We start from the raw sequence: 23,195 nt of genomic DNA on the forward strand, positions 1-23,195 counted from the left end.
GAGGCTTCAGAGAGGGCACCCAACTAATACCTTCAGCAGCTGAGAAAACCCCAGCATTTGGGATGAAATTCCCTTGTCTGGTGGCAGAGTCCTACTGTGGAAAAAAGCCCAAAAGTCAAGTAATTGAGTAGCAACATGAGCAGGAAAGGAAGCAAACCAAGCAGAGCAATCCAACTTTACACTCCTATTTTGGGGAGAAAAAGGACCAAAGCATGGAACAGGAGGAAGACAGTGAAGTCAGAACTCCTGCACCAAAAGCTTCAAAGGAAAATACGAGCTGGTTATAGGTCAGAGAGGATTAAAAAGGATTTTGAAAAACAAATAAGAGAAGTGGAGGAAAAATTGGGAAGAGAAATGAGAACGATGCATGAAAATTATGAAATGAGAGTCAACAACCTGACCGAAGAAAATAACACCTTAAAAATAGACTAACTCAAATGGCAAAAGAGGCTCAAAAAGGCAATGAGGAAAAGAATTCCTTAAAAAGCCAAATTTGCAATTAACTCCAATTGCTTAGGGGTGGCCAGGTGGCTAAGCTAGTAGGAGCACCAGCCCCAGTGTTGGGATGACCTGGGGATCGAGTCCAGGCTCAGATACTTAGCACCACACCCAGAAATAACTGGCCGTGTAACCTTGAGCGAGTTACTTAACCCCAATTGCTTAAAAAAAAAAAAAAGCCGAATTTGCCAGATGGAAAAAGAATCTCCAAAGCTCATGGAAGAGATTCATTCCTTCAGAATTAGATTGAAACAAATGGAAATTAGTGACTTTATGAGAAATCAAGACACTATTAAACAGATCCAAAAAATGAAAAAATAGAAGAAAATGTGAAATATCTCATGGGAAAAACCACTGACCTGGAAAATAGATCCAGGAGAGATCATTTAAAAATTATTGAACTACCTGAAAGCCATGATCAGGGAAAGAACCTAGAAATCATTCTCCAAGAAATTCTCAAGGAAAATTGCCCTGATGTTTTAGAACCAGAGGGCAAAATAGAGGTTGAAAGAATCCACTGATCGCCTCCTGAAAAAGATCCCAAAAAGAAAACTCCTAGGAATATTATAGGCAGGTTCCAAAATTCCCAGATCAAGGAGAAAATATTACAAGCAAGCAGGAAGAAACAATTTAAATATTGTGGAAACACAATCAGGATAACCCAGGATCTGGCAGCTTCTACACTGAGGGATCAAAGGGCTTGGAATATGATATTCCAGAGGTCAAAGGAGCTGGGATTAAAATCAAGAATCACCTATCCAGCAAAACTGAGTATCATGTTTCAGGGGAAAATATGGTCATTCAGTGGAATAGAAGACTTTCAAACATTCTTGATGAAAAAAACAGAGTTGAATAGAAAATTTGACATTCATATACAAGAAGCAAGAGAAGCATGGGAAACAGGGAAAAGAAATCATAGGGAACTTATCAAAGTTGAGCTATTTACATTCCTACATGGAAAAATGATAATTGTAACTTATGAAACTTTTCTCAGCATGAGAATAATTGAAGGGAATAGAAATGTGTGTTTATGCATGTGTATATATATATGTACATATACACACACACATAAACACACATTTCTCTATATTGTATATATACATATATACAATAATACATATTTCTATATATTGTGTATATATATACACATACATATATGTCTATATAGGAGGGTATATGGGTGTATGAATACATACGTGAATGTGTATAAATATATGTACAGGTATACATACATAGAGGGCACAGGGCCAGTTTAATGGGAAGGGATGATACTTAAAATGTGAAATTAAGAGGTGAGAGAGGAATATAATGAGAGGAGATGGGGAGGGACAGGTTAGGGTAAACTATCTCACATAGAAGAGGCAAGGGAAAATGGTTACAAAGGAGGGGAAGAACAGGAAGTCAAAAAGGAATGGGTCAACCTTATTCTCATTGAATTTGGCTTAGGGAGGGAATGACATACACACTAAATAGGGTATCTTACCCTACAGGAGAGTAGGGGGAAGGGGATGAGAGGGGGGATGATGGAAGGGAGGGCAGGCTGGAGGGGAGGAAAGTTGGAAGCACCCACTTTTGAAAAAGGACAGGATCAAAGTAGAGAACAGAACAAGTGGAAGGTGGGATAAGAGGGAGGGAAATATAGTCAGTCTTTTACAATATATTTACTATGGAAATATTTTGCATAGCTACACATGTAAAACCTATATTGAATTGTTTATCTTCCCAGTAAGGGTGGGTGAAGGGGGAGGAAAGGAAAGAATCCAGAATTCAAAGTTTTACAATCAAATGTTTAATATATATATATACTATTATCAATATTATTTTACATGAAATAAGATATACAGACACTGGGGCATAGAGATTCACTGTGCCCTACTGGAAAGACGGTGGGGGTATGGGAGAAGATATGGGAGGGAGCAGATTGGAGGAGAGGATATCCAATGGGATTGTTATTTTGGGGTAGAGGGTAGGGGGGAAAATGGGGAGAAAATATGTAACTCAAAATCTTGCAGAAATGAATGATGTAAACCAGAAGTTAATAAAGCATTTGATTAAAAAACAAAGTGACCAGAAAGTCCCAGGGTAGGAACTTGGAAACCCCCAGAAACCAACATGATGCTGCAATACTAAGACCAGAACAAGCCAGACCTTACCTAAAGTAAGTAGAAGCCCTTGAGCCATCACCCTTATTCTCAAACATTAGGGGAGAGGGAGGATAAGACTAATGCCACAAGGTGGATATCAACACAAGAAATAAGGTGATTCAGCACAAGGTCAAACAAGATTAACCACCTAACCCAAAACAACAGCAGGAGAAGGAGCCTGATCCTACCACAAAGCTCAATTTGGCAACTAAAACTGGAGAGATGAATAAATCAGAGAAAAGATAACCAGTATCAAAAATTGTTGCAAGTCTAAAAATCACCAAAAAAGAAAGAATAACTCCATTAAAAATTGCAGACTCAAAAAAAAATATGGATTTTCGTCCTCAGACACTTAACACTTACTAGCCATGTGACCTTGGACAAATCACTTAACCCCAATTGCCTTGCCCTCCCCCCTCCAAAAAGCAAAAAAAAAAAAAAAGGATTCTTTATAAGGACTACATGACTTATTCAAAGAAATGATACAAGAGATAAATAAAAGAAATAAAATCTCTAATAGAAAGAACTGGAAGAAGAATAAGAACTGCAAAAGAGAAAGAAGTAAGCCTTACTCAAGGAATGGAATCCCTTAAAACTAGAAAAGAAACAAACAAAAATCAATAACTCCATGAGACAGCAAGAAATATTATAATAATTTTTTTTTAAAACAAAGGAAAATGAGGGGAAATCTAAGAAAATATCTGATTAAAAAAAAACAGAACTGGAAAACAGATCAAGGAGAAAATTTAAGAATCATTAAACCTCCCTGAAAATGACTATTTAAAAATAAACAAACCCTGGACAGTATATTTCAAGAAGCCAAAAGAAAAACTGCTGAGATCTATTAGAACAGGAGGGCAAATTAAGATAGAGAGAATCTATCAATCACCTCCTAAAAGAAAGAATCTTTGGAATGTTATACCAAATCCCAAAGCTCCCTTGTCAAAGAAAAAATATGGTAAGCATCTAGAAAGATATTCGAATACCAAAGAATCATAGGATCACACCAGACCTGGCAGCTCTTACTAAAAAGCAGAGGAGATCGACAAAAGGTCCAGAATATCAAGGGAATTAATGAAAAAAAAAATGCTAGGGAAGGTGGCCTAGCCATACCAGATTTTAAAGTGTATTATAAAGCAGCAGTCATCAAAACTACTTGGTACTGGCTGAAAATACAGCAGTGAAGCAGTGGAATAGATTAGGTCCATGAGACACAGTAGTCAATGACTATAGTAATCTACTGTTTGATAAACCCAAAGAATCCAGCTTCTGGGAAAAGAACTCACTATTCGACAAAAAAAAAAAAAAAAACTGCTGAGAAAACTGGAAAATAGTATGGCAGAACCTGGACCAATATCTTACACCGTATATAAAAATCAAGTCTAAATGGGTGCACAATCTAGATTATAAAGGCTGATATAAGCAATCTGGGAGAGCAAGAAATAGTTTACCTCTCAGATCTATGGAAAAGGGAAGAATTTAAGACCAAACAAGAGATAGAGAGCATTACTAAATGCAAAATGGATAACTTTGATTACATTAAACTGAAAAGGTTTTGTGCAAATAAAGCCAATGTAACCAAGATTAGGAGGGAAGTGGAAAATTGGGAAAGAATTTTTATAACCAGGGTCTCTGTTAAGACCTCATTTCTAAAATATACAGAGAACGGAGTCAAATTTATAAGAATACAAGTAATTCCCCAATTGATCAATGGTCAAAGGATATGAACAGTTTTCAGAGGAAGAAATTAAAGATATCTATAAACATATGAAAAAATGCTCTAAATCACTATTGATTAGAGAAATGCAAATCAAAACAACTCTTGAGGTACCACATCTCACCAGTCAGATTGGCTAAGATGACAAAACAGAAAAATGTTAAATGCTGGAGAGGATGTTGGAATATTGGAACACTAATGCATTGTTGGTGGAGTTATGAACTGATTCAACCATTCTGGAGAGCAATTTGGAACTATGCCAAAGGGCTATTAAAATGTGCATACCCTTTGACCCACAATACCACTTCTAGGACTGTATCCTAAAGAGATTATACAAGTGGGAAAAGGACTCATTATGTACAAAAATATTTATAGCAGTTCTTTTTGTGTTGACAAAGAATTAGGAAATCAAGGAGATGCCCATCAATTGGGGAATGGCTAAACAAGTTGTGGTGTATGCATGTAATGGAATATTATTGTGCTACAAGAAATGAGGAGCAGTTGGACTTCATAATGACATGGAGAGACATATAAACTGATGCTGAGTGAGTAGAAGAGAATCAGGAGAACTTTGTACACAATTATAGACATATCATATCTGTGATGACTAAATTTGATAGACTGGACACCTTTCAGAAATGCAAGGTTATAAGACAACTCCAAGGGACTCATGATGGTGAGGGTTATCCACATCCAGAGAAAGAACTACAGTCTGAATGCAGATTGAAGCAAATTACTTGCTCTCTCTTTTTTATGTTTTGTTTTGTTCCTTCTTTCTCATTGTTCATTCCATTGGCTAAAATTCTTCTTTACAACTTGACTAATGTTTAGTGTGAAGGTATTTGTAGAACCTATATAGGGTTGCATGCCATCATGAAGGGGAGAGAGGGGAAGAGAGGGAGAGGTAGAAAATTTGGAACTCAAGCAATTGTGGAACTGAATGCTGTAAACTAAAAGTAAATAAATAATTTTTTTAAGAGAGGAGATCTTAGAATATTCTGAAAGGCAAAAAATATAAACTTATAACCAAGAATAACTTACTTTACTGAGTATAAACCTACAGGGGAAAAACTGAGTCTTCACAGACTAGAGTTCTTTCAAGCATTTTTGATGAAAAGACCAGAGAAGAATCAGAATTTTAAACACAAGAGTATAAAAAAGTTATATTTATTTGAGCAATTGGAAGGGCATGCATGATGATGTAGTGCTAACACTCTAATGGAAAATTCAAGTGTCCCTTCAGAAGCTTCATATCTTCAAAATGTATTAGGGAGTTAATGAAATAAGAAAAACAAAGGTGGTGGTGATAGATTGGTTCTCTTCTGAGGATTTTTTTTCTTCTGAGGATTTTGAGAGGGGAAAGAGAAGGAAAGATAAAAAGGAGTAATACAGAACTGCAAAAGGGAGAAAGAAGATGGTAGGATTTGCTATTGCTCATAATTCTCATAATTGGGATTTTTGAGAGGAAGGAGTGAGGGAAGTGGACATTGAATGACTCATTCTCATATGAAATGAACAAAGGATGGTCAAACACACAAAACCAAACACAAGCACAATTTGGCTTAGAAGTACATCAAACTCAGAAAAATAAGCAGGATTGGGCATAGGAACAGCATGGGACAGAGGATAATACTTGGAAGGGAATAGTCACAAGAGAAAAAAAAAGACAATCTTCTTGATCCTGAAAAGACAGGGAATGCACTGGATAAAAAGGGGGGGGGAATAATGAGAATCTAAAAAGGTGCCTTAGATGACCTCTTAGACAATTAAAAAGTGGTCTATCAAACTGTGATATATGATGTGCCATAAAAAAATTATGAATGGCATTATTTCAGACAATTCTGAAAAAATTGAAGGGAGTGAAGAGAACAGAACCTGAACAATTTATTCAAAGATGGTAACGTAAAGAAAATCAACTTTGAAATACTTAAGAACTCTAATCAATGCAATGTCTATGTTTACAGAGGACTTACTATGAAGCATGTTCTCCTATCTCCTATCAAAGATACAATGGACAGAACATTTCTAAACAAGGCTTACTTATTACAAGAGGTATTTTTCTCTTAGGTTTTAGAAGAAAAGGTTATAGATATTGGTACAAAAAATGGTCATTGGGGTGGCCAGCGCCAGAGTCAGGAGGACCCAAGTTCGGTTCCGGCCTCAGACACTTAACACCCACACAAAAAAACTAGCCATGTAACCTTGGGCAAGTTACTTAAACCCAACTGCCCTCCAAAAGGCAAAAAAAAAAAATGGTCATTGAATTTTTTTAATGCACAGAAGAGAACAAAAGAAAATTCAGAAGAAAACACTCAAGCAGGACAAATTTGAAAGTAACATATAGATTTATTAGTTCTTTTTTAAAGCAAGTATTAAGAAATGAAGATTCATGGTTTCATACAGAATCCTCTTTTTGTGTTCTACTATATGTATGGAAATGTTCCTTTGTGGTGGCTGAAAATTTTTAAAAAGAACATTTAAAAAAATTATAGCTAGATATGGGCATAATGGAATCTATATGGAAAAAGACAAAAATATCAAGGGTTAATCTTTTAAAAAAGATGAAAATGGACTTACCCTTCAAGACTTTAAAACATATAACAGAAAACTATTCTTATTAAAAACTAACTGGTACTGATGAAAAATGAGTACTGGACTAGAAAAGAAATCACAGAAATAGAACCAAATATGTTCTAAATATTAGTGTTTCACAAAACTGTAGACAATGAAAACTTGTTAAAGGATTTATTATTTTGCAAATGTTAGGAGAGCTGACTAGGAATATGATGAAAAATAAGTATCATCACCTCATATTTCAATAAATTCTAGCACCAGAGAATTAAACATAAAGAAGTCATTCAAGTTAATAAAAGAAGAATATATGTTTTCACAATTGCAAAAAGCCAATAACAGTTAAACTATTAAACAGAAAAGAATTGTGGAGGATAGAAGATATTAATTTAATTATACAAAAATGAAACAAAAACCAGATAATCAAGACAAAAGGAAAACATTCACAGCAGTTATAACAAACAAAATTTAGCATCTATAATTTATAGAAACTTAAAAATATTTAAAGGCAATTTAGAATGATCAAAAGAAATACAGAAGCGATTTACAAAGAATGATACACAAATTATAAACAATCACTTGGAAAAAATATTTTATCTCACTAATAATCAGGAATACAACTGAATCAAAGGATCAGGAGAGTTGCGCCCCTTCTCCTTCCCCGTCCCCTTTTGCTGAATTGGGACATCTGACACAGAGTTGGGCATAAGCTTTCTGAATCAGTTGTTCATCCTTCATTTTCAAAGAGGATCAGTGACAACACAGGATGATGTCTTGACTCACTCATGAACTGGATTTAAGTAGGGTTGTTGTCAGCTTCTCTTTTCCTGAGTTATCAAAGTCCGAGTGACAGGACACAAAAGTAAAGATGGCTGGCAATGGTCCAGGACAAAGTAGAAGACCTTGGCATCTTTGATGTCTGACCAAGCTCTGGGCATTCCACAAGTGCCTGCTTTAGCTGCCTTTATAACTGTTTGAACAAATTGTTCTCATCCACCCATTCTGCCAGAGGAGTTCTTCACATACTTGGGATAGACAACTCCTAATTCACTGACAGGTTTGAGGCTTGTTGGTTACCCCTCAACCTGGTTTAGCCCATATGCCAAGATGGTTTTACCAGAGTGCGGCTGCTGTGCATGCTACAACTTTTTGGAGCCATAGGTGAGAGAGTTGACTGCTGTGCCAGGTGGACACCAAAGATAGACGAGCAGCCCTGAAAGTGACTCAGCAAGACCTCATGAATGTAGGCAGTGTCAATGTCATTTCTGTTGTCCATTTACTATTTTTGATAGTCACTTAAATAGGTCAGGATCATGATATTTCAATTGTACACCATATATTTTCTTCACTATTCTCATTTTTAAAAATAAATTTTATTCATAGTGAAGAAAAAAAACAACTTGCTGTAGTGACGACTCAGCTGAGGTTGGGCAACATGAATTTGTAATGTGCTGTATGCTGACTGCTGACTTTTCTATTTACCATGTGCTGACTGGGTTCATTACAAATTCACATTATCCATTTCCGTAATTGATTCCCTATCTAGCTCCCCACAAAACTCTTATAAACCTCTTTCTTGCTCGTGTCTCCTCCCCCACTTTTTTCTCCCTACTCTTCCTCAGTTGAAGACTTTACTTCTCAATTTACTGAAAAAATTCAGACCATTTGATATGACCTCTCTTTTCTCCTAGGAGGCAGCTAGATGCTGGATAGAATACTGGGCCTAGGGTCATGAAGACCCAAGCCCTTACTTACTAGCAGTGTGACCTTGGGTAAGTAACTTAAACTGTTTGACTAGGAGGTGGCTGGGCCTGGAGTTAGGAAGATCTGAGTTCAAATTTTGCCTCAGGTACCTATTAGCTGTGTGACCCTGGGTAAGTCACTTAACCTCTGTTTGCCTTAATCCACTAAAGAAGGAATTGACAAACCCCTCCAGTATCATTGCCAAGAGTCAGACAAAACTAAACATCAATAAAACAACTCTTTTCTCCCATGCTCTTCATCTCAAAAATCCTGACATCATCTCCTATTCTCTCTCCCTTTCCCCCAGTCTAATTAAATAGTGGCTCTTTTTAGTGTCAAGGCCAACTCTTACATGTGTCCTTTATCTCATCTACATAGAAGCATTCTCTGTCTGGCTCAGCACTGAAGGACTCACACTTCTGGATGATGAAGACATGTCTAGGGGGTCGTTCTGAGGATAACATGAATATGGATGAGTGCATGTGCCAGCCCCTTGCTGAAGAACATAGTCAACCTGAAGCTCCTGCTTGATTCTCTTGGTCCCCTTTCCTGGGGTCTGAGTTGAAGATCATGGACAAATGAGCAGGAAGAACTACCCATTCAGTAGACATTAAAAGGAAAATTTACATGGGCCCTCACTGGCTCTCTTCTCTTTTGAGTATTTTGTCTGGAACTGTCAGCTCTTCCTTGGACCTCCTACAAAGTGGGGAAGGGAATCACTCTCCCTTCCCTTCTTCCCTACAGCAACTATGGTAGCTACCTTCACACTGCAGTATGTCTGCTTGCCTAAGATACTGGATTTCAAATCCTTGACTGCCTCTTCTGATCTGTGCTTATTTTCCTGAGCCCAGGTGACTAAAGATCCATCCTGAGATGAGACTTGTATTGGCAGCTGTACTGGACATCTCCTCACCATGCTGCCTATACTCCAACCATTGTCTTCATCTTCCCCCTCCCCCTACCACAACCTTAGACTCTACCCCTAGAGCCTGCAGCGGCAATAGGTGAGCTTTCAACTTATCTTAGCACCAGGCCTCCATGCTACTTCCTGGTCTCATCTACATCATGCTGCCATATATGTATTCCCACACTTACAGCTCCCCTTTATATGTCCTTGTCTTCCCCCATTAGAACGTAAGATCCTTGAGGGCAGAGAGACTGTACTGTTTGCTGGTATTTGTATCTTCGGCACTTAGCACAGTGCCTGGCTCACTGGAAACACTTAAGTTTTCTCCTTCCTGAGTTGGAAGTTCCTCAGTGCTGACTGGTAGCACTTTCTGCAACTACATGCTTCTTAGAGGAGATGTCTACCACCAGGAAGATAAGCCATGCATACCTGGCTGACTACAGCATCTGGAACCTGACTTGTTATGGGGACTGTGCAGACAAAGAAAATGAAATCTGCTTCCACAAAGACTCCTGAGGGTCTTTATCTCCTGGAAAAGTGTAACAGAAATGGTGAGTCACATGTCTGATGTGTTATCTGTACTTATTTATGAGTCTTTTGCATCCTGGAGTCTCTTTCTTACCTCTTGGGGAAGCATATTAAGAGCAAAGTGTTACTATTTCATGTTTATAGATTGATCAGTTTGGGATTATGCATATTTTGTGTATTATGCATATCTCTTGTAGTAGAGGAAATCAGTCACTATCAACTATGATTTCTACTAGATTTGTACAATGAGTAACTTTTTTAGAAAAGACTCGGTTAATTATTTTCGGGGAGATCCAAGATGGGTCTCACCTAGATTTAAATTTTCTCTGAGACTCCTGGATGGAGGCATAATGAGCCAGAGTACATGAGAGAAAAGCCTGATCCTTACTCTTTGGAGTCAGGCTCCCTACCCACTGAATTCTGGGCTTTGTCCAGTCTTAATGAGTCCTCAGCCTGGGCCTCTTATAGCAAAAGGCCACCTAGTGGTGTGTGTTGTTGTCCAGTTGTGCCCAACTCTTTGTGACCTCATTTGGGGTTTTCTTGGCAAAAATACTGGAATTGTTTGCTGTTTCCTTCTCCAACTCATTTTACAGATGAGGAAACTGAAGCAAACAGGGTTAAGTGACTTGCTCAGGGTCACACAGCTAATAAGTGTCTGAGTCCAGATTTGAACATAAGATGAGTCTTCCAGACTCCAGGCCCAGAACTCTATCCACAGTGCCACCTAGCTGCCCCAAATGGTATATAGTTAAATGTTTAGCAATAACCTTTCCAGATTATGGAACAACCTTTTCACTTTAATCAGCATTATTAACATTTTCTCCATCACTTCCTTAAGTCTAGGCCATCAACAACACAAAAAGTCAAGTTCTGATTTGTAGCCTTTTGAGGTGTAATACACTGAAAATTTAACAATCAGATCTTGAGAGACTGAGCTGGCTTCAGCATATCTCTAGAGTCACCCTAACCTGGGTCAAGAGTAACACAAACTAAGACAATTCTTAAGTACCATGTCAGATCCAAATTGGAAAAAAAATACTACTTGTAAAATATACTGTTAGGCAGGTTGTAGGAAAGCAATCTAGTCATCATAAAGAAAAAAGTTTAAAAGAAAAATGATATGTATTAAAATATGTAGAGGTACCATAAATAATTGTAAAGTACTAAAAGCACCCATGATATACAAAGTGTGGTAAATAACTGAATAAATGTGGTAGTGTAATGGAATAGTTTTTTGATGTGTTAGATAATTTTACTAAACTGCTTCCTCCTCTCTTTTTTCATTCTTTGTTATCATTATTATTTGAGAGGGAGAAGAAGAAGGACACATTGGAAAATGCAGGTGATATATTTCAATTAAAATGTACTTGAAAAAAAGAGGACAATTTTAACAGAATACTAAAATGTCATTAAAATTATATGAAAAATTTGAAGGCAAAAAGGTAAAATAATCATAGGTAAAACATATATTGTCCTCTAAACAAGGCAAAATGCTTTCTGTACATTATCATTTGATCCTTACAATACCCCTATGAAATAGTTACTAGCCTTAATTAATAATTTTCATAATAATATTAATAATTAATGAGTGAAATGTATATTGTCCTCCAAAGATTGGAAAATGTTATATAATTTGATGAGCTATGTTTATTTCACTTATAGTTATTGTTGTTATTGTTAATATTATTAATTTATGTAATAACTTAAATATTAATTTAATAATTGATTAATTGATAATATTGTTAATGATAATTAATATCATTATGCTATCCTATTTTACTGATGAGGAAGCTGAGGTTCAGAGACTGTAAGTGACTTATCCATGGTCACAAGCTTTTATCTGAGGTGGAATTCAAACCTCAGTGTCTTCCAAGGGCAGCTCTCTATATACTGAATCATGTTGCCTTTGAGAGCCAAAAGAACAGCACACACAATCATTATATAAATCACACAATCATTATATAAATCACACAATCAACAATAAAAGGAGAAACACATACACAAAAACAGAGATGAAGGAACAGATTGGAAGGTGACAGAAATGGAGTAATTAATGAGCTGTCATGTATATATTATACATAGAAAGTTATTTTAAAGTATAAGTAGTGCTAAATGTATGTTTATTTGGTTTTGTTGGTGTTGAAAGTTAACTGTATTGTAATTTTATCTAATGGAACTTCAAGAGTTTTGGAAGTGATTAGGTTTTGTTTTCAGGAAGAAGATATTATGCTCAACACAAGGCCTAAGTAGTTTTTTGATGTGTAGGAAAGAATAGTGGATTGAGCACCAAAGAAGCTCAAATTCTACTTAGTACTTGTGTAACCTTGGACAAATCACTTCAATTCTGGGTTGTTTTGTTTTGTTTTTTTAACTGCAAAATGTTGGGAATGGATTACCTCAGTGATCCTTTCCAGATTAAAATCTACAGGATTATACAAAATACAGAATCCCCCAAAAGTCTTACTGCAATTTTAAACTATCAAAAAGTTTAGAACTTGGGGCGGCTAGGTGGCTCAGTGAATAGAGAGCACCAGCCCTGGAGTCAAGAGGACCTGAGTTCAAATTTGGCCTCAGACATTTAATACAAAAAACTAGCTATGTGACCTTAGGCAAGTCACTTAACCCCAATTGCCCCTCCAAAAAGCAAAAAAAAAAAAAAGTTTAGAACTATGGTAAGGGTTGCCTGGTACAGCAGTTGATTTCTATATTTAACACAACTAATATCTATGTAATATAATAGTACATAGCAGAACCATTTGGAAAGAACTGAAAGCTTATACTGGAGGGGAAATGGGGGCTTCTTAGAGAGTGATTTTGCATTCATTCTTTTGATTTTATTTTGTATTCCCTCTGTTTCAGAATACCAAGGCTTCTTCCTAAGAGAAATCAGACCTCAGGAGAACAGGAAGGGCCCAAGACCTTTACTGTCTCTGAAATTAGTTTTTGGAAATTTTCTAGGTTTTTTTTTTTTTGTCATTTAAGATTTCCATTCTGACTTGAGGAGGTAAGGAGAAACAAGGAGGTATTTGTTTTTTTAAAGCAAATTATCCAAACCATCTGGTACTGGCTAAGAAATAGAAAGGTAGATCAATGGAATCAAGTAGACAGACAATTTACAACAGCAAATAAACATAACCTTGTATTTGATAAGTGTAAAGACTTAAGATTTTGGAATAAGAATTCATTGTTGAGGGGCAGCCAGGTGGCTCAGCGAGTAAGAGCACCGGCTCCAGTGTCGGGATGACCTGGATCAAATCCGGGCTCAGACACTCAGCACCACACCCAGAAATAACTAGCCATGTAACCTTGAGCAAGTTACTTAACCCCGATTGCTTAAAAAAAAAAAAGAATTCATTGTTGGGTAAAAATTGTTGAGAAAACTGGAAAGCACCAATATCTTATACCATTTACCAGGGTAAGGTCAAAATGGATACATGACCTAAGTATGAAGAGAGATATTATAAGAAAATGTAGAAGAATATGGAACATATTACTTATCACACTTATGGGCACATGAACAAATTTATGACTAAACAACAGAGAGCAAAGTTAGGTGTAAAATGGGTAATTTTGAATACATTAAATTTAAAAGATTTTGTACAAATAAAACAAATGCAGCCAAGATCAGAAGGAAAGCAGAAAATTAGGAAAAAAATTTATAGACAGTTTCTCAGACAAATGTCTTATATAAAAAATATTTAAAGAACTTTGTCAAATGTATAAGACTATGAATCATTCCCTAATTGATAAATGATCAAAGGATATGAACAGGCAGTTTTCCAATAAAGAAATCAAAACAATTTGTAGTCTTATGAAAAAAATGTTCTCTATCACTATTGAGTAGAGAAATGCAAATTAATTAAAACAACCTATTATTTTACACTTCTCAGATTGGTTAAAAATTACTGAAGGGGAAAGCAAAAGATGTTGGAGGGGATGTGGAAAAATTTGAGCACTAATTCATTGTTGGTGGACTTGTGAACTGATCCACCCATTTGGGAAAACAATCTGAAATTTTACCCAAAGAGTTATTAAACACCTAAACCCTTTAACCCAGCAATACCACTACTAGACCTATTTCCAAAGTTAATTAGGAAAAAAGGGAAAGAGTTTATATGTTCTAAAATGTTTGTAGCAGCTCTCTTTGTGGTGGCAAAGAAGTGGAAATTGCAGGGATACCTATCCCGTGGGGAATAGCTGAACAAGTTGTGGTATATGATTGTGACAGAATACTACTATGTCATAAGAAATGATGAGTTCAATGATCTTAGAAAAATATGAAAAGACTTGCATGAAATAATACAACATGAAATGAGCAGAACAATGTATATAGTAAAAGCAATATTGTGTTAAAAATGACTTTGAGTGAATAAATTAGACTATTGCAAATAAAATTAACTATAAGGGACATATGAAGAAAATGCTCTCTGCATCCAGAGAAAGAACTAATAAATAGATGTGTAGAATAATTTTGCATACACACTATATATATGTATATATATACATATATATATATATAAACACTTACTTATTTGTATCTAATGGTAGCCATCTCTAGGGCTCAGGGATAAAAAAATTTACGTGATAATTTTATTGCATATTTGATAGGAATGGCAAGTTATGCATAGTAGATTTGCAGCTACATGTGCAATCATCTTTTTTATCGTACAATGTTCTGGAAATGTTTGTTTTATTCCACAAATTAAAAATAAAATAAAATTTTAAAAATAGCCATTTTTGATTTTCAGTCTTGTTCTTAGCCTCATTTTAATGTCAACTGTGTTTATTTATGAGCAAAAAGAAGTCATAACAGTAGAGGTAGTGACCTAGCCCTTAGTATCTTTAAGTTGCCCAAGCTTGCATGGATGCATTTATATTACAGGTATGTTAATTATTTCATTCTGCTAATACTCTGTATAAATCTAACAGGACCAGAACTTTATCTGAGTGATAGGAATACAAGGCAAAAAATCATCAGCTCAACTATATCCTCTTCAGGATTTCTATGTGCCTATTTAAGACTCATCAAAGCATCAAGGTAATTTGCATGGCTGCATTGCTAGCTGCCAGGGATATAATGGGAGTTAAAGAGGAATTTACTTATCCTAACCTATTCTGGTCAGCTGGGAGACTTTCCTCCAGTAAGGGAGTCAGGCAGAAAAAAGGTCTTGACAGTCACCTGAGGGACTTTCTGTGAGTGACTGGGCATGGCTGAGGGCCCAACTTACAAAAGAGCTAAAACGGGTTGATTAGCTCCCAGCCACATTGGCTAGCAGTCTCATATTCACAAATGAGTGATGAGAGTTCCTTTGGGGAAGTGGCCCCAGCAGCAAGTTTAATCAGATACCAGCCACAGAGAAGGGCAAACAGTTTAAGACAGACAGGAAAGGGAATGGAACAGTAGTGTGGTATAGCTAGTTGCTAGAAGATATTCTGCCAGGATACAACGTTAGGAGTATAGATTACATAGAGAATGCTCCCTTTCTCCCTGACATGGGAATCTGTAGGAGTTTGTATCCCTTTTTTGTATTAAATGGGGAAATGATTTCTATTTTTCCTTGTCATTTACTGTCCCAATTAATGATTACCCTGAAGCAGCTAATCCTGAACCCTAGGTAGTATAGGGTTCCAGAGTTGTTTGGCACCTGTGCCCCATGCTGTATGATCCCATGGTCAGTCAGAAACCAGAAGAACGTGAGCCAGAACCTGGGTGGAAAAAGAAAAAGAATCTTGACTTTCTCCAAATGGTTTTCTGTCGCAATGATCCAATGAAACGGGAAGGAATCGTGAGAGCTTGATATAATAAAATGCCAAATCCAGGGGGCAGCCTCTCATAGAGTATACTCTCTCCCCTTGCCCAAAGCCTTGGGAGCAGTGGTTCTCAAACTTTCTATATTCACAGTACACTGAATATTTAAGATGGCAGCACGATGAGAGAATCAAGAGGCTAGAGTATGCATAGTTTCCCTTCAAGATGGATAGCCATTTTTGCCAAGTTCTTTATGTATTCAATGTCTGACATGTTTTGAGTTTGATGTTTATTATAATAGGTCAGTCTGTTTATTTTGTAAATACTGTACTTACCAAACTATATATGCCAGTGAAGTAAAATTTATATCAAAATTAAGTGTTTATAATTTTTCTTTTATCTATAATAACAATGATATCCAAAATTTTACCCCACACCCTATGAGAATTGGAATGGGGATGAGCCCACTGCCATATTGTTAATAGGACTAAAGTTCTCCTGATTAGGTTTCAATAACAGAAGTTGTACCATAATTAATTGGTTGATTTAAAGACAGTTGTTTGTATCTCCTAGGCATCTAAGAAAGAATAGTAATGCCATAGTCTAAGTTTTAGTTACAAGTCTGCCAGAAAACAATTCTAACTAACAACCTAATACTTCAGTCACTTCTATTTTAGAGAGAAATGTAAAATGGCATAGTTTCTTCATGTTATCTAACATATATCTTTCCCTAAGAGTATTTATTTGAAGTATCATTTATAAAAATCTCGAAGAAAATTATACTATATGAAAATACAGTTTGGGATTCAACATTCCAGAATAGTTGACTAATATAATCCCTCCCCATTGCTTCTTAGGTCACTCCCCTCAAGGAATATATGGGACTGCTTCGAGAGAGCATTTCTGTGAATCTGAAGAGAAGACAGGGAATGAGTCTCTTCTGTATAAGGCATCTTGGGATAGTTCTTTCTGGGATAAAACCAGAGGAAACTGTTCACAGAGGGGTCAATGGCCCAGTGTAATGGGAATGTAAATTTTGAAGATCTTCCCTGCGCCTAGGCTAAAGTGCACCTGAAGCCTGGGGTGGGAGCCTTGTTTTTCAGTAGATACTTTTTGATTGGCCAGTGAGTCAATAAGGTTGTTACATTCTCTGAGCCAGGGGAAGGCTATATAAGCCCTGATGTGTAGCTTTGTTTTGGGGCTCACTTTGAGAAGTATTCTGTGATTTGATATGGATTCTGGGAAGCCGTTGTCCAGAGCTGCCCCCCCCTCCCCCCGGCTTTGAAAAACCCAGATGTTGATTGGGTATGGATGTAATGGTTGGACAGTTTGGAAAGCTGTCTACTTGATCTGTTTTTTGTCTTGATAATTATGTCTGTATATTCTGAAGTTCAGGGTGCTGACCTCTTTCCCCTGAACTAGGTAAACGATACATGTTTGACTGATTAAAGTAATCTTGTTAACCCATTTTGAGTTGCTTTCCTTTATCAAAGCAGATCCAAGAACCTGTGGTGGCAGCAAACCTTGAGGACGCTTGGGGTGCTTGTTGCTACACCCAGTTATCTTGAGAATAAGGAAAGCAATATTGTTAAAGAAGACCCACAGATTTTTTGTTCAAACTTCAGTAGATAAATATTTATTAAGTGCCTACTATGTGTAAGGTCCTATACAAAGACTGGGAAAACAAATAGAAAAAATAAAGACAGCCCTTGTCCTCAAGAGTTTGGAGCTGAGCTCCCTCCTTAAATGGAGGTTTTGGCTCCACCCTTCAGTCAGAGGATACAGGATGGTGATGAGGTACAGTACCAAGGCTGATGGTATTTTACAGGATAATGAAAGAGATTTTCCCCAAAATGAACTTGCTGGGACCTGGTAGAATAGTCAGAGAAGTTCCAGAGTAGTTCAGCCATAGAAGGAATTACCCAATTCATTTCCTTATGAAAAGCCTTTTGTCCTCACTTTTACATGGAAATCTGGAAAGGTGGTGGTTTTTTCTTTAAAGACCAGAGAATTATCATTTCTTAATAATTTTCAGTTTTTACTAAAAAGGAGGTTTTTGATATGTTTCTACATAGGGAATACATTTCAGTGATTGATGATATAGCTGTCACAGAGGCAGGCAGGTAGTGGTTAAGTCATGGGCCTAGAGTCAGGAAGGCCTTAAATGGAAATCTGGCCACCAGATGTTCTTACTGTATGACCCTGGATGAGTCCGTTAACCTCTGTCAGCATTAATATCCTCAACTGTAAAATGGGGATAATAATATTACCTGTCATTCAGGGTTTTTGTGAGAATTAAATAAGATAATATTTGTAAAGGGCTTAGCATAGTGTCTAACACACAGTAGGTGTTCTAAGTTCAACTACCTACTTCTGGGTGTGGCTATGAGATCCTAACAAATAATCTGGACTTGTTTTAACTTTTCTTTCCTTCCTTGCTTAGGCAGTCTTTGAAGGATCCACTCCTCTATAAAATCTACAGATCTATAAAAGAGAACTGACAGACTTGTTAAACCCCCATCTCCCTTAAAAATATATATTTCCTGAAAAAACTCTGAGACCATAGCAAAGCTAAGCATGTAGTTGGGCCTTGATCGAAAGGAGGGGGAGTCCAAGTATGTGCACATACTCACTTGAGAGCCATTAATGACTTTCTTGAGGCAAAAGCATATGGGAACTCTGTGTGCATGCTAATTGGGGCCTGAGAGTAAAGTTCATGAAAAATAATATTCCTGAAACTCTGCTTGCTAATTATAGAAGAGAGAAAAAGACTAAGTGTGTGTATGTGTGTGTGTGCATTTTCCTAAGCAATATGAATCTAAAAATCCAACCTTCTAAACAGAGAAAGGAGATTTTTTAGGAAGCATCAGCCTTAAGTCAAGGCAGGGGGCTTCCCCTGGGACATCTGGATTTCAGTACAGAAATTTGGAGTTCCTTGAGCAACCGATCAAAGCACTATGCTACTCTATGTGGATATAAGTACAAAGAATGAAACAACTCTTACTAGAAAGGAGTTCATACTCTAGTGGGGAGAAGGCAGATAACAAATACATATGAAATATATATATACATATATGTATATGCCCAGTATAAAGTGAATAAATACAAACATATAAGAAATAGTTTACTATAAGGTAGATTGAAAGGGAGGACACTAGCAATTTGTGGGATCAGGGAAGGCTTCAAGAAAATGGTGCCTGAGCTGTATCTTGAAGTGAATACACTAGGTTGCAATGCTTTCCGCCATGGGAAGAAGCCAATGCAAATACAGACAGCGGAGATGAAATTTGTGTGAGGAAGTGAAAGAAGGCCCATTTGCCTGGATCACAGAGTATGTGGCGGTGGGGGAGGGGAGAAGTATGCCTTTTGGAAAAAGGGATCATTCTCCCATTCCCCCACCCATCAACTGGAGGCTCAAGAAGAGATCAAAGCCATGTCCTAGGGGAGAAAAAAAATGTACTTTGCTCTTTATTATTACTGAGTTATTCATACAGTGCAGGTCTAATGGCAAACGGTTGACTTGCTTGTCCAACATTTCTCATCTGGGAGAGTAAAAATCGCTGGATGATACTACAAGGCTGGAAGAAAACTGTGACATGACCTAGTAAGAACATGGAATTTTCAGGAGACAGAGAATAATTGTATAGCTTGATTGCAGGCCATGAGGAGTCCTTTTAACTGTTTTCTGCAGTTGTTTATGGGTTCTTGTCAGTTCTTTGAATCTTCTTAATTTTTCTGAAATGAGGTCTTTTGCGAAGGGAGTCAGGATGCAGAGTAAGAGGAGGCATTATTCTAGCTCTCTCTCTCTCCACACACACACACACACACACACTCACACACACACACCTCCTTGAAAAGGAACTAGAGAATGCACCATGTTGAATTTCTGATTGAGAAAGCCAGGAAGTCACAGGGAGTCATTTTTCTAGCTGAGGGCAGCTTACAGAGATGAACAGAGATGTCTGCTAACAAGAGGGACAGCAAAAGTGAGCAGCAATTGTGGAAGGAAACATTCCAGTGGGCAGGCACTGACAGAGGGCCAAGACAGGCCTCCAGATGATACTTGAGAAGCACTCAGTGCCCTTTGGCAGCACTGGCACCCAATGCCCTGGATCACAGATCCAGGATGGAAAGGAGTGACCATGAGCATTAGCCCTTCCTGTAGCTCTCCAATGGAACAAGTTGTGGAAAGCAAATAGTAGAGGTGTGGCTCTGATTCCAGGAGCAGAGCAGAACAGAGCATCTCAGACCAAAGGGAAGCCAGCAGTTCAGTCACTCTGAACCTCTCAGTGGCTGAATCAAGCAGAAGTCTGCTGAAACTCTCAACTACAAACAAAAATCAATACACCCAAACCTGGGTCATGAACTTGCAGAACTCAAACCAGGTAGTCAGTGAATAGATACAGATCATACAGACCACTTTGTGACCACTTAAAGCTTTTAGGCTTCCAGTCAGAACTATGGAAGCAACAGAAGGATGTAAGGTGACAGAATTTCAGGCCCAGTATCAGTCCCCATAAGTGTACAAGGTCAGCACCAACATTAAGGCCAAAATTAAGAAGTAAGCTGGAAGAACGAGAGACAAAAGAACCTAATAATACGTGCCATTATTTTTACAGGAGAGCTCCAGACACAAACAACCACAGAAGAAGAAAATTACTCTAAAATATCTTTACAAGCAAAGCTTCAAAGAAAAAGGCATCTTAGACACAAGTCCAACAAGAATTCATAAAAGAGTTAAAGATTTAAAGAAAGAACTAAATTTTTTTTTAAACTAGATAAGAGCAGTAGAGAGAAAAATGTGAAAAGAGACAAGAAATAGGGAAGATATGAAAAGATAATTAACAACTTGGAAAAAGAAGTATAAAACCTTACTGAAGAAAATAACTCCTTGAAAATTAGAAGTGGCAAAATGGAAGTTAATGTTAATGAGACAATGAGTTAAAGTTAATGAGACATAATAAAGAAATACTAAAATAAAATCAAAAGACTAAAAAAATAAAATAAATATGAATTTCTCATACAAAAAAATCTGACTGGGAAAATAGAGTTAGGAGAAATAATTTAGTAATAATTTGACTACCTGAAATCATGAACAACAACAAAAGAGACTAGATAGGGAGGCTAGGTGGTGCAGTGAATAGAGCACCAGACCTAGAGTACTAACAATGCTACTACAGAAATGAAGAAAAAGAAATCAAGCATAGGCAAAGAGGAAACAAAGCAACCCTTTTTACAGATTATTTGATAGTTTACTTAGAGAATCCAAGGAGTCAGCTAGAAAACTAATCAAAACTATTAACAACTTCAGCAAATTTGCAAAATATAAAATAAGCCCACACAAATCACCAGTATTTCTTTTATCACCAAAAAACTCTAGCAAGAGAAGATAGTAAAAGAAATTCCATTTAAAATAAAAACATAAAATACTTTGTAGTATATTTGCCAAAACATATATGAGAACTATATAAACACAAATACAAAATACTCTTCACATAAATATAGATTTATATCACTGGATAAATATTAATTGTTCCTCAGTAGGCCAAGTCAATTCAATAAGAATTATTAGGCTACATAAATTAATTTATTTATTCAATGCTATACCAAACTACTAAAGAATTACTTTCTAGACTTAGAAAAAATAAGAACAGAATTCATCTAGAGGAGCAAAAGTTAAGAATCTCAAGGGAAGCAATGGGGGAAAATGGGAAGGAAGTTCATGGAGTAGTACCAGATTTCAAGCTATAAATACAAAGCTGAAATGGTCAAAATCATGTGGTACTGGATAAGAAACTGAGAGGCTAATCAATGGAACAGATAAGCCACATAATATACAGAAGCATGTTGAGAAGTAAATGAGCACAATAACCTAGAGTTTGATTAATCCAAATATTTCAGCAATTGGGTCAAAAATTCATTATTCAACAATAACTGTTGGGAAAATTGGAAAGTGGTCTGACAGAAACCAGGAGTAAAGCAATATCTCACACCTTATACCAGAAAAAGCTCAAAACAGGTACATGATTTAGACATAATTACTGATTTATAAGCAAATTAGTGAAATATAGAAGAAATTGCTGTCAAATCTATGGATAGGAGAAGAGTTTATAACCAAACAAGGAATAGAGAAGCCATTACAGGAAATAAAATGGATAATTTTAAATTTATAAAATTAAGAAGGTTTTGCACTACACTAAAACAATATAGCTAAAATTAAAAGAAAAGCAGGGAGCTGGTGCTTTTTTGCAATTATCTCTAACGAAGATCATGCTTCTGAAATATATGGGGAACTGAATAAAATTTATAAGAAAAAAAGATCCATTCCCCAATTTATAAATGGTCAAAGTATAAATTTTCAGAGGAAGAAATCTAAGCTATCAATAGCCACATTAAAAAATGATCTGAATCACTAATAATCAGAGAAATGCAAACTAAAACAGTTCTGAGGTACCACCTTACACCCATCAGACTGGCTAAAATGACAAAAATGGAAAATGACAAATGCTGAATGAGCCATGGAAAAACAGGTACTTCAATGTGCCTGTGGACTAGTTGAGGGCTTCTTAACTTTCTCCTCTCCCCCACCCCCCCAATTTTTGACAGTTGGCAGTTTGTGGCCTATGGGCATATACAATGCAAAATGAGCATGTTTTGTGTTCAGAATCAAGGTTGCTGTGAAGTTACTTGGGCAACAGTGCCAGAAACACCTTGGATTCATTACAAATTTGAGTTTTGAATTATTTTTTGATCTTGTGTGTTCAGAAACCTTTTATTGTTGCCAAAATTTTCCCACTACCCACAGTTTAAGAAACACAGGCTAGTGTAACCATTCTGGAAACCAATTTGGAATTACACCCAAAAAGTTATTAAATTGTGTACCCTTTGACCCAGCAATACCACTACTAGATGTGTACCCCAAATAAATCAAAGAAAGAGGAAAAAGATTCATATGCAAAATTTTGCATAACAGCTTTTTTGTGTGTGGGAGGTGCAAAGGATTGCAAACTGCAATGTTGCCCAGCAACCAGAGAATGACTGAACAAGTTGTGGTATATGAATGTGATAAAGGGAATGGTTTCAGAAAAAACTGGGAAGACTTATATGAACTGAAGCAAAGAGAAGGGAGCAGAAGCAACAGAAGAATCCATACAACAACAACATTGTAGTGAATATCACCTTTTAAAGATCAACACACTCCTGATGAAACCTGCTATCCACTTCCAGATAGAGAGTTAATGAACTCAGAGTACAGATTAAAACATGTCCTCTCTCTCTTTCTTTCTTGGACATGGCTAATGCGGGGATTTGTTTTGTCTTACTACTCATATTTGTAAA

The 23,195-nt window shown here is 36.7% G+C and overlaps 1 long non-coding RNA gene across 1 annotated transcript; it reads left to right on the top strand.

The window, feature by feature from the left end:
* The first annotated feature begins 8,471 nt into the window (after positions 1-8,471).
* LOC138168510 (uncharacterized) lies at positions 8,472-14,654 on the top strand. Its single transcript, XR_011170115.1, has 3 exons — positions 8,472-8,702; positions 9,052-10,131; positions 12,968-14,654. It is a non-coding gene; the product is annotated as an uncharacterized lncRNA (long non-coding RNA).
* The last annotated feature ends 8,541 nt before the right edge of the window (positions 14,655-23,195 follow it).

Source organism: Petaurus breviceps, unplaced genomic scaffold (assembly GCF_028583685.1).
Source record: "Petaurus breviceps papuanus isolate PSGF00001 unplaced genomic scaffold, PetGlider_PUasm1.0 37, whole genome shotgun sequence".
In the NCBI taxonomy this organism is placed as follows: Eukaryota; Metazoa; Chordata; class Mammalia; order Diprotodontia; family Petauridae; genus Petaurus; species Petaurus breviceps.